Raw genomic sequence first — 13828 nt, forward strand, 5'->3', positions numbered from 1 at the left:
CAGGTGTCATAGTGAAGGGACTGCTGGTCTGGGAGTCAAGAATATCTGAACTTGAATCCTAATTTACTAGTTCTATGACACTGGGCAATTTACCCAAACTTTATCCAATTCTATGCCTTTAATTTCTTACTCTTAGCTTATTGCCAACATTAGCACTTCTAGAACTAAGTCAAATAACAGTGGAAAGGGAACCCTTGCTTTGCTCTTGTATTTATTGGAAGTTTTTAGTGTTTCTCCTTTGTATATAATGCTATCTTTTGGTTGTATGTATTTTTTATATTAAAGAAAGGTTTTATGCCTGCTGTACATGGAGTTTTATTATTTTTCAATATAAATATGGGTTTTTCTGTCTTTTTAGTACAATTGTATTATATTTAATATGATTAATTATATGCATAGTTTTCTTCCTGTTGAAACATCCTTGTATTCTTAATATAAATTCAACAAGAGCATAGTGAATACTTTTTGGATTTATTACTGGAGTCCTTTATTCATGACATTGAATGTTAGTTCTCTTCTACCTGCTCTTTCTTACTTTCCTTTGATGGATATTCATCTAGGTTGTAATCACTAGTTGTAGATGTTCCTCAGGGCTCTAATTTAGGCCTTCTTTTCTTCTACTTCTATACTATTTTGCTTTGTATATCTCATGAGCACTATGGGCTAATGATCAAATTTATGTTGATGATTCTCTGATCTACTTAGCCAGTCCTAACTTCCAGTCTTACATCTCCAGCTGACTACTGAACATTTTGAACTGGATGTCCCCTTCATTTGCTTCTTAAACTCAACATATCCAAAACTGAACTCATTATCCTCCTGCCCCCCAAACCCTCCCCTTTTCCTAACTTGCAGATTACCATTAAAGGTATCACTATCTTCCCAGTCACCTAAGCTCTCAACCTAGATGTCAATGTTGATTCCTCACTCATAAGGAATGCAGTAGAAGGCTCAGAGAATGAAGTCATTAATAGAGACCCAGTATGGGTGGCTAGGTGGCGCAGTGGATAGAGCCCTGGCCCTGGAGTCAGGAGTACCTGAGTTCAAATCCAGCCTCAGACATTTAATAATTACCTAGCTGTGTGGCCTTAGGCAAGCCACTTAATCCCATTGCCTTGCAAAAATCTAAAATACTAAAAATTTTTAAAAAATAGAGACCCAGTGAAAGAACAAGAAAAAGAAGGAGGCATCATCATCATCATCATATAACTCTTTAAGTTTTACAAAGTATTTCATATTTACTTTTTTGTTTGAGCCTCATTAGATCCTATATGAAAATTTTTAAAGAATAACATTTAGACCTTCATAAAAGTTATTGGAAAGAAATTAAAATGGCTCAAGAGTAAGACTGATTCCTTATGCAGTCCACTGAAGACCTTCTTTCAAGTTGATATGGAATAACAGTATTCAATTAGTTTAGCATTCACCTAATCATACTCTCATCTAATCTCCATCTTTCCATCTTGAGATACTAATAAAATACTTGGGAAAAATCATAGTAAACTTTATCTATAACATTCCCCCCATCTGTCAATTCAAGAAACGACAACAGAGAAAGTAGGGTTCATCTGATGTTATCTTTTCTGATGAAACCATCCTGGTTTATTTGGGTTCACAGCTTCCCTTTCTAATATTCACTACACATCTCTTCAATAATCTCTTCCAGAATTCTCCCAGGAATTAGAGTCAAGGTCATTGAAAATTCTATCTTCTTCCTATTTTTAAAAAATCAGGACATTTACTTTTTTTCCAGTCCTATAGAAACACTGCCTTCCAGTCTCATCGAAACACACCCAATAGCAAGAAAAGCTCCAAATGGATACGTGACCTAGATAGAAAAGGTCACATTATACACAAATAAAAGGAGTGAAGAAGAAATTACCTTTCAGACTTAAGGGGAGAGGAAGAGTTCATGACCAAACAAAGGATAAAGAGGATCACAGAAGATAAAATTTTGTATACATAAAAATCACAATAAATTGCACAAATAAATTCAGGGCAGCTAAGATTAGAAGGGAAATATTTTAAGTGGAGGAAAAAAAATCTTTGCCACAAATTTTTCTGATAAAGGTCTCATATCCAAGATGTATAAGAAACTGCTTCAATTTATAAGATTTAGAGTTGTTCCCCAATTAATAAAAATGGTGCAAGGATATTTAATAGGCAGTTTTTAAGGGGGGGAATCTAAGCTATCTATAGTCAAATAAAAAAAATGTTCTATAAAGGGAGCAGAACTAAGAGTACATTATACACATTAACAACATTGTGACTTGATCAACTATGATGAATGCAGTTCCTCTCAGCAATTCTGAGAGTTAGGACAATCCTAGGAGACCTGTTATGGACAATACCATCCAAATCCAGACCACTACCCCCACAGAATCTGAATGAACACTACATTCACTTTTTAAAAATTTCTCTTTTTTTCCCTTCCTATCCCATGGTTGTCTTTCTTTCCCCTTAGTCCTAATTTGGGGCAGCTAGGTGGCTCAGTAGATAGGGCACTGGCCTATGGAATCAGGAGTACCTGAGTTCAAATCTGACCTCAGACACTTAATAATTACCTAGCTGTGTGGCCTTGAGCAAGCCACTTAACCCCATTTGTCTTGCAAAAACCTAAAAAAAAGAAAAAAATCCCTTAGTCCTAATTTCTCATACACAAAATGATTAATATATACACATGTTAAACACAAATGTACATGTACAATGTTCACCAGACTGTTCACCATGAGGGAGGGAGCGGAGAGTGGAAGAAAATTGTGTAACTTATAAATATGCAAGTGGATGAATGTTGAAAAAATGTCATTATATGTAATTGGGAAAATAAAATAAACTAGCAATCAAATAAAATTTAATAAATAAATAATGCTACAAATCACTAATTAAATCAACACTCAAGTTCTCCTTCACATCCTTCAGATTGGCAAAGTTGATGAAAACATAGAAAAGGAACATGGTGTATGTTAGAGGGCTTCAGGAAAATGAGTACCTTTGTGTACCATTGTTGGAGCTGTGAATTTTTCCAGCCATTCTGGAAAGCAAATTTGAACTAAGCCCCAAAAGTTGCTTTGCATATGTAGAGAACCGAGTCAAAATTTTAAGAATACAAGTCATTTCCCAATTGACAAATGGTCAAAGGATATAAATAGGCAGTTCTCAGATGAAGAAATTAAAGCTAACTATAGTCATATGAAAAAATTCTCTAAATCATTATTGATCAGAGAAATGCAAATTTAAACAACTCTGAAGTACCACCTCTCACCTCTCAGATTGGTCAATAATGACCAAAAAAAAAAGAAAGAAAATGATCGATGTTGAAGGGGATGTAGAAAAACTAGGACACCGATGCATTGTTGGTAGAGTTGTGAACTGATTCAACCTTTCTGGAAAGCAATTTGGAATTATGCCCAAAGGGCAATAAAAATGTGCATACCCTTTGATCCAGCAACGCCACTACTAGGTCTATATCCTAAAGAGATCATAAGAAAGGACAAAAATAACCCCACATGTACAAAAATATTTATAGCAGTCCTTTTCATGATGACAAAGAATTGGAAATTGAGGGGATGCCCATCAATTGGGGAATGGCTGAACAAATCATACCTGATATGTGTGATGGACACTATTGTTCTATAAGAAATCACAAGGGATGGGACTTCAGAATAGCCTGGAAAGACTTGCAAGAACTGATGCTGAGAGAACAACTAGGTACATGGATAGAGCACCAGCCCTGGAGTCAGGAGGACCTGAGTTCAAATCCAGCCTCAGATACTTAGTAATTACCTTATCTTGGGAAAGTCATTTAATCCCATTGCCTTGCAAAACCAAAAAAGAAAGGAAGGAAGGAAGGAAGGAAGGAAGGAAGGAAGGAAGGAAGGAAGGAAGGAAGGAAGAAAGAAAGAAAGAAAGAAAGAAAGAAAGAAAGAAAGAAAGAAAGAAAGAAAGAAAGAAAGAAAGAAAGAAAGAAAGAAAAAGAAAGAAAGAAAGAAAGAAAGAACTGGTGCTCAGTGAAGTGAAAAGAACCAGAAGGGCATTATACATACCAAAAGCAATATTAAGTGATAATCAACTTAGATAGACTTCTCACTTCAGCAGTACAGTAATTAAGGATAATTCTAAAAGTCTTGTGATGGAAAACACCAAAGAAGGACCTGTGGAGTTTAAAGGCAGACCAAACCTTACCATCTTAAGTTTTTAAAAGTTGTCTTTCTATTTATTTTCTCCATTATGATTTGATTCTTCTCACATAACATAACTAACATGGATCTATATTTAGTATGTTTATACATATAGAGCCTATGTTAGATTGCTTTCTTGGGGGGAGGGGGGAGGGAATGATAAAAATGTTAAACTCAAAAAACTTACAGAAAAATGATTGCTGAAAGCTACCATTTCATGTAGTTGAAATAATAAATAAATAAAATGTTCAGCCATTCCCCAGTTGATGAGCTTTCCCTCAATTTCTAATTCTTTGCAACCACAAAAAGAACTGCTATGAATATTCATGTACATATAGTTTTAGATACAAACCTAATAGTGATTACTGGGTCAAAGGGTATGCATGGTTTTTATGGCTTTTGGGGCATAATTCCAAATTATTCTGCAGAATGATTGTATCAGTTCACAACTTCACTGACAATGTATTAATGTCTCCATTTTCCTAAATTCCTTCCAATATTTGTCACTTCTCTTTTCTGTGACATTAGACAAGCTGATAGATGACTTGTTTTAATTTGTATTTCTCTAATTAATAGTGATTTAGAGAATTTTTAATGGGACTATAGCTTTGATTATTTCATCTAAAAACTGCCTTCTGGGGGGCAGCTAGGTGGAAAAGTGGATAGAGAACCAGCCCTGGAGTCAGGAGGACCTGAGTTCAAATCCAGCCTCAGACACTTAATAATTGCCTAGCTGTGTGACCTTGGGCAAGTCACTTAACCCTATTGCCTTGCAAAAAAAAAACTAAAAACTGCCTCTTATCAATTGGGGAATGTTTCTTATTTTTATAAATTTGACTCAAAATCTCTATGTATTTGAGAAATGAGGCTTTCATCAGAGAAACTTGCTTTTTCACACATGATAACTGCATGATTCAATAGGAATGTTTTAAACAAATAAACAAATATCACTGAAACAGTCACCTTAGAAAGATTTAAGAACTGTGATCGATGATAATGATTCCAAAGGATCAGGGATAAATAATACCACAACCTTCCTACAGAGAGGTGATGGATCAATATGTAGACAGAAGACAAACACTTTTGGACACAGTCAACATGGGAATTTGTTTTTCTTGACTATATTTGGGTTTTGTTTTGTTTTGTTTTATAATGGTTTCCTTTCCCTTTTTTCCTAAGAGAGGAGACTGAGAGGAAATTAAAAATGCTTGACTATTTTTTAAAAATTCCCAAAAGTGGCTCAGCAATAATTCATGAAAGAGTGTGGTACACATGGACTAGGTAACTTGAATTTATCCAGGGTAGCTATACCACTTTCTTCTCACTTTTAGTAGGTTTTAAATCCCTCTGAACCATTTCTATCCATCTTTCTAATCCAAAGGTCATTATTCTTGAGTAAAAGAGAGGTTAATAAAAATTCATCTCTTCTACCTTCTTTTGGCCAGCAGTTATCACCATTCCACCTGCCCTGAAACTGAGGTCCTCTCCTTTCTTTGGTCTTCATCTTCTCCAAAGGTTAGCTTGTCCTTAGCTTTTCTTACTAGTCACCCCAAGTTCATTCTGAGCTTTAATACTACTGACAGTCTTCTTGCATTCCTTTATATTCATCCTCTGTCCTGTGCCTTTGCTTCCATCTCTTCTACTAACAGTGGTTTCCAAAACATGGCCCTGAGGATCCCTATTATTTATTCATTCATTTGTAATTGTATTTATTATGAAATAGTCCAAGGAGTATTTTCATAGTAATACCAAAACTAATTTGCTTATTAAGAAACTCCCTTTTCTAACTACATATCTATGTGAGGGATAATTTTCTTCAGGGACTTCAAAATAATCATAGTTAAAATTCTATAGGAAAAGTCAACTTCATCACATTTCAGTGGAAAAATATAAAACTCAGAAGTTTGCAAAAAGGAAAAACTATCTTTGAGCATAACCGGAAAATAAATAAATAAGGAAAAGTCAGGGATTTTTTTTTTCCTTCAAATATCTTTTTTTCCTTCAAAATAACCAATCCCAACAGATTGAATGAAGGAGTGGATATGAAAATCTAAATATCTCTTATTAAGTTAAACTTTGTTTTTAATTTTTTAATTTAATTTTTGTTTTCCAATTACATTTTTCTTAGGTTTTTGCAAGGCAAATGGGGTTAAGTGGCTTGTCCAAGGCCACACAGCTAGGTAATTATTAAGTGTCTGGGGCCAGATTTGAACTGAACTCAGGTACTCCTGACTCCAGGGCCAGTGCTCTATCCACTGGGCCACCTAGCTGCCCCTTCCAATTACATTTAAAGATAGTTTTCAACATTCATTCTTTTGCAAACTTCCGAATTCCACATTTTCTGCACCCTCACTTCTCTCTCTCCTCCCCATGGCAATGAACAATCTGATATAGATTTACATGTACAATCAAGTTCAACATATTTCCATATTAGTTATGTTGTGAAATTAGAATTAGAACTAAGGGGGGAAAGCCTGAGAAAGAAATAAAAAAGTGTAAAAAAGTTTTTAAAAGGTGAACATAGAATGCTTCGTTCTGCATTCAAACTTCACAGTTGTGGATGTCCTTAGCAGGTCTCTCAGGATTATCTTTGATCACTGAACTGCTGAGAGGAACTGTGTCCAACATAGTTGATTATCTCACAGTGTTGCTGTTAATGTATACAATGTTCTCCTTATTAAGTGAGACTTAAAAGAGATTTGTAAAAATTTTGTTAAACAATGCCATTCTCACAATTCTTTTCAAAATATGTTTATTTTCTTAATAATTTTGTTTATATTAGCTTGCAATGAATTTAATTTTATTCTTTTAAATGAGTTAATAAATGTTTATAAAATTTTAATAGCTAAACATCAATAGATTTTTAAGAGTGTAAAGGAATCTTGAGATAAAAAAGTTTAAGAATTGCTGCTCTAAACATGTCTTTTGAAAAATCATTGCTGTGTATCTAATCGTCTCTTCTGACATTTCCTGTTCTTATTCCTCAGAATTTCATTACTGAGAATTCCCCATCTCTGACTTTTCCTACAAAATCTCAATCCATGGGATTCTATGTTTCCCATCTCTCTTTATGGAATCTGCCTCATAGGGTCCTCCAGCATTTTATCTTCATTGGATCATAGATTCAGATCGGGAAATGAGCCTAGAGCCCTTTGAGTCTGACCTCTTCATTTTAAGGGTGTTTAATGATTGGATAAGCAGGGGCTTCAATGATTTGCCAAGAATTATGCTAAATACAGAATTTGCACCCAAATCTTGTGGACTTCAAGTCCAGTACCTTATCCACTCACTCCACCATCCTGCTTCAAAAGGAATGCTAAAACAGTTCAGAAGAGGAATTAGGATCATCTAGCTTGGGAGAATCAGGGAAGGCTTCTTGGTGTCAGAAGCCTGAGTTCAGATTCCAGCTCTGATACTAACCTTATGACTGTAGGCAAGTCATTTTATAAAATCTTAGAATAAAAAAAAAAACAGATATATTATTGTCTGATCTGGTTACCTCTGAGAATTCTGTTCTCTTTAAGGATATGATTTCTCTCTCATCACACCCAATTTGGATCAAGGTACAACATGGAAACAAAGTAAAGACTGACGGAGTGCTATCTGTGGGGTGGGGGTAGGGGTAGGGAAGCAAGATTGGGAGAAAATTGTAAAACTCAAATAATATCCTTAATAAAAAAATAAATTAATTAAATTAAATTAAAAAATAAAAAAAATAAAATCTTAGAATCTCAGAGTTTAGGGGGTCAATAAGCCCAACCCTTTCATTTTATAAATCAAGCAATTGAGGTACAGAGTGATTAGGTGTCTTGCTCAGGATTACGTAGTCAGTAAGAGTAAATAAGATTTGAATCCATTTCTTTTTCACTTCCGAGTCCAGTTCCCTAATTATTATACCACCCTACCTCTCCTCTAAGGAAAAAAAGTAGATAGTCAATGATTTTAAATTAAGTTTGCTGAAAGTATACCAGGCCAATCAGAGTTCACACTGGTAGAGCTGGCATACTATGGAGTTCACACAGAGATGTTTAAGAGGTGTAATCTCAAGGGAAATTATTTGTAAGAACATGGGATCCAAAAAGAGCTGTTCTTACAAATGCAGTAAAGCTTAGGTCTTCCCTGTCCTTAAAAAACTTCACCTCGACCTTACCATTCTCTCACGTTCTCATTATTGCCTCCACTTCTTCAAACTCCTATTCTCTTCTCAAACTCTTTCAACCTGACTTCCACCCATACAATTCAACTGAAACTGCTCTCTCCAAGGTGACCCAGACAGTATAATTAATGACCTTTTTATGATCATATACATCCTACTTGTGGTTTCTATGTGGCTTTTGACATTATCAAACATTTACTTCTACCAGATGCTCTTTCCAATCTTAGCATTTATGATACTTTCCTCTCTTGGTTGTCTCCATCTGTCTGAGAATTGTTTCCCAGTCTTCATTGCTAGATCATTCTCCATTTCCTGTCCTCTAATGACAGTTATCCAACAAGGCCTTTTCCTTTCCTCTCCCCTTCTCTTTTCTCCTGTCCCATATCTCTCCTTTCCTCTTCTCTCCTCTTCATCATCTCTTCTTTCCCCTCTTTTCCTCTTCCTCTACTTCTCTCTCTCTTCCTTCCTCTTCCTCTTCTTTTCCCTCTTTTCTTCTTTCCTCTCCTCTCCCCTAATATCCACCTCCTCTGTTCTGTCTCTTTTTATCTCTCTCTCCTCCTCCTCTCTCATCTCTCCTCATCTCTCCCCTAATGTCTCTTCTTTTTGTTTCCTATTTGCTTTCTTTGTGATCTCATCTGTTTCACTTGGTTCAATTATCATCTCTATGAATGTCTCCCAAAAATATGTATATGATGCTAATTGTTCTCTGGAAACTCCTGTCCTACATTACAAACTACCTGGAGGTCCTGCCAACAATCTCTGCTTATCCAAAATGGAGTTCATTGTCTCACTCTTCAAACCTGCTCTTCCTCCAGAATTTCCGGGTTTTGGTAGGCACAGGGGAGAAGTCACTGTTCTTTCATTTACTTAGGTTAGAAACTTCAGAATCATCTTTGATTCTTCCTTTCCCTTAACTCCCTAACCCAATCAGATGATGAATCTTGTCATTTCCACCTCCATAGAATCTCCCAAATTTTTCCATTTCAAGCATATCTGATCATATTTCTCCTCTTCACAAAATCTTATATGGGCTAAATTCAGATGATATTATTATTATTATCATTATTGATGTATTCAAAATTGATGTGACTTATCTGTTCTCTCAGTCTCTTAAAATCCTTAGCTTCCTTCAAGGCTCAGCTCAGAGGCCACCTCCTGTGGAACATGGGTTTGAGTGAAATAAACTTGAAATAGAAATTGCAATCAGATTGTGGAATGTCTTTAATTCTAGGATAAAGAATTTATAGTTTATCCCCTAGACACTTTGGGAGCCACTGAAGGTCACAAAGCAAGAGAATCACATGGTCAGACCCATGCCTTAACAGTATTGTTTTAGCAGCTATTTCTAGAATGACTTGCAAAATAATGAAGGCTAGGAGACCAGTTAAGAAACTGTTACAGCAGTCCAAGGGAGAAGTGATAAGTTCCTGAAAAAGGATGGTGGAAGTGTGAATGGAGGAAAGAAGACAGACTTAAAAGATGTTGAGGAAGAAGAACTGAAAAGATTTGGTAATTGATTTGATATGGGAATGGGGATGTCTAGTAAGATGTTAGTTAAGGAGGATTCCAAACTTTGGAAATTAAGTGAATGATTGGGAAGGTAGTGATGCCAATTAACAGTCAGGGAAATTGAGAGGAGGGGCAGATTTGGGCAGGGCAGATGACAAGTACAGTTTTTGATATGTTGAACTTGAGGTGCTGGCAAGATATTCAGCTGAAGATGTCTCAATTTTAAATCTAGTTGTTGAGATGGTATTAGAATTCAAAACACAAGTTCATCCTTTATACATAGATTTAGGAGAAATCTTCCTTGAGATGAGTCAAAACAAGTAAAGTAAAGTAAATGAAATGACTAAGAAATGACATTGAGAAGAAAAGAAGGCCAGTGATTAATATAGCCTTACGGAAATATGTGTAACATGATTATGCATGTATAAACTATAATCAGATTACTCAATATCTTGGAGAGGGGAGAAGGAAGAGTGGGAGGCTGAAAATTTTATAAAAATGAATATTGAAAACTATCTTTATATGTAATTAGGAAAAATATATAATAAAAAGGAAAATATTGATTATTTGCTTGCCATAATTCATAAGTTGAGTTTGAATGCCCCAGGAAAAAAAAGACCAAAACAGAGGCCTGGGGACATCATCTTTATGGAGTCGATGAACCAGGGTGATATATTTTTGTATATTGTTTCCCCTGTTATAATGCCCATGTATCAGTGATTGACACCAGATCAGAACTTAAAACACATGTTTATTGATGGATTGACCAAGGCCAAGAAAGTACAGAACCAGGAGAGAGCAGTGCTCTACTAGGAAGGAATATCCACAAGAAATAGGGGGGCTAATGTCAAATACTACAGAAAGGTCACAAAGGACATCAACTGAAATTTAGCAATTAAGAGGTTAACCTTTGAAAAAGTCAATTCAGCAGACTGGAAGAATTGAGGGTTAACCAACTAGTGATGAAATAAGGGCAGTACAGGCATATGATTCCCTCTTAGACTTGAGCAGAAGATATAGAGGAGAATAATACAACCATGCTTTAACAAAGAGACATGTGTACTTTCAAACAGTATAATCACAAACAAACAAATATGCTCCCCAAAACATAGGGGATCTCCCCTCTTGTACCACTTCGGACTCTGGAGAAGGGGAGGAGATAACTTAGCTCATTTTCTATACAGCACAGTCCCAGTTCCAAATCCAAAAATATCCCTTTGTGCCTCAAGTTCCAGTCTCCCTGACTTTTCAGGGCTCCCATGGCAGACTAGCTATAGCATTTCCCCATCTGAAATCCTCCAAAGTCACCATAGGCAAACTCTGGTCCCAGGACCAGCACTTGAAACTGATGAGGACAAACATCAGGATAGGAACTCATTTCTTGCAATTGGGAAACAAGGGAGGTAAGCAGAGGAAGACTGAGTCCCTATCCTCTTTCTTGGTGTCCATGAACTATACATCAGGTAGATCTCCTTAAATCACCTAGCTATTCTTCCAGAAGAGTGTAGCTTAGTCTCACCTGCTTTAAAGATCCAGGTAACCAAAAAAGACTACTCCACTCATATGGTAAGGGACCAAAGCCAGGTTCCAGGAGGATAGCTTAGATGGATTCACAAAGTCAATAGATGCTACTTTTAAGAATGAGGATGTGATGCAGTTGGGAAGAACCAAGAAGAAATTGAAATTGAAAATGAAGGAATGATAGATGAGGTAATCTCCTGAAGGATATTGGGAGCACAAGTGAGATGATTAGTTTGGTCAAGGAGAAGTGCCACCTGACCCTCTGACACCAGAGCAAAGGAAGAGAGGACAGAAGAAGACATAAAGGGGATTATAGGAATGGAGGAGGGGAGATAGGAAGTTCACGATCCACTGGCTTCAATGTATTTAGAGAAGTAGGAGACAAGGTTATCTGCTAAAAGATGAAATGAGACTGGGAAAAATGGAAAGGGGCTTTAGGAGAGAATGTGGAGGTATTCATCAGAGATGATTAAAAGAATTACTTCAACAAAGAGGAGCTAGAAAAGTTAACAGGCATAAGTTTGTAGCACAATTTTGATTTCTTTTTCCATCAGCATTCAATGTCTCATGAATAGGAGCAGAGGAGGAAAATAGCAGAAATAAACTAGGTTTGAGTCTTATAAGTGGAAAATAGGAAACAAAAACACAGAGTATAAGAAATTGAAGGGACCCGAGAAGGCAACCTGTGTCCTAACAGAAGCTCCCTCTACAACATTCCCAATATATGGTCATCTAGCCTTCAATTCAAAACCATCAATTTTGGGAAACTGACTACCTCTTTAGGCAGCTCAAATCACTTTTAAACAACTCTAGTCAGTAGGAAAGCTTTAAAGGTTATAATGAGAAGAGAATTTAGGACAGAACCTTTCTGTCTGCCTTCATCCAGCTTACTCTAGTACCAAGGGTCAGTCCAAGACCCAGTTAGGGCTCTACATCTAATATAGAGCTCAGCATGAGGGTAACTCCTAGGGCAGGGAAGGGCTAGGAACTAAACAGGCCAATACCCCTCCCCATAGGGAGAAGAGCTTTGCTGCTAAATCTAGAGGAGTGTGTTGGGGGTGGGGGAGCAATGTGTATACAACCCCCCCCAAAAAAAAACCCTTCTTGTGCTATGTGAGCTAAAGCTGGAATTTATCTCACTTCAGCTTGGTTTTAAAAGAATTCTAGAATAAAAAACACCTTCCTGCAGATAGCAAGACCTCAGAGATAGGGGGATGGGTAGAGATGGTACCAGAGCATGGATACTTGGGCTCTGGTGCTTAGAAGCTCTGAGACTATCAGAGGACAAATCAAGGACTATCAAGGACAAATCACTTTATCTCTCTATTCTCCCATTTGAGTCATTGTGCAGTATGCTCAAAAATTACAAGTTTTGTCAATTTTCAGGGTCTAAGGAAACACCTCAGGGTTGTTTTGTCTCTTATTAATATTATTCTTTTGGAACATTCCTTCATATAGTTTTAATATAATTCTTCTTTTGAGATCTGCTAGTAGAGAACCTTAAATCACCTAACTATTGGGGAATGGTCTTTCATCTTAAATATTTCATCTTATATTCATTATCTATTTACCTTGAATACAAGACCATTATCTAAGAAATCTGATATGATCCCCACCCCCAATTTGGTGTCTTTTCATCTTACCCTAAGTGCATTGATTTTATTTTTGCAGAAGCTTTTCAGACCTTGGGTTCTTGAGGGCTATGCCTTCATAGAAAATTCCTCTTCTTGATTCCTGAAGAAAGTCAGGTACCTTTTGACACTCTAGGAAATGATCCTTCTTGACCAATACCAGAAGCCCTCCTAATGTCTGACTCCAGGACCGGTGCTCTATCCACTATGCACCTAGCTGCCCCCCCAGCTTCCCTTTTCCCAAGATCTTTCATTTCTTCTGACACCATCAGGAAGAGATCCTCCTGTCAGGACAAGATTTTTGTCAATACTTAGCTTGTTACCTGTTGAGAACTCATTTCCATTTACCACAGATATGGCATGGTTTATTCAATTTCCTTACTTGGGGGGAAAGGCCTCCTCAGAATGCAGATCAGAACATGGGAAATTCACCCAGGTTCTATGAAGGTGATTCATTCATTCATTCACTCACTCACTCACTCAATCAGAGTTGAGTCTGTCCAATGGAAGAGAGACCCTTGGTGATAAACTGCTTAGTCCAGGCTGGCAACCCATACAGAAGCACTTCTGATGCCCGTCCTGCTGCCTCCAACCATATACTTTGGTTAAAGATCACACTATGCTTTCTCTTTGGGACGTCATTTCTCCAAAATAAGTGGAAACTAATGTTTTATTTTTAAGACAAGCTTTGGTGATTCCTCCTCAGGCAGAAAGATTTTTCATCTTGGCCATACATCAGAAATAATATATATATATATATATATATATATATATATCTGTCATCTAAGGGCTAGCCTAACAGATGACTGACAAAAGCATCACTAAGTTGACTG

This window comes from Macrotis lagotis, chromosome 8 (assembly GCF_037893015.1).
Source record: "Macrotis lagotis isolate mMagLag1 chromosome 8, bilby.v1.9.chrom.fasta, whole genome shotgun sequence".
Lineage (NCBI taxonomy): Eukaryota > Metazoa > Chordata > Mammalia > Peramelemorphia > Peramelidae > Macrotis > Macrotis lagotis.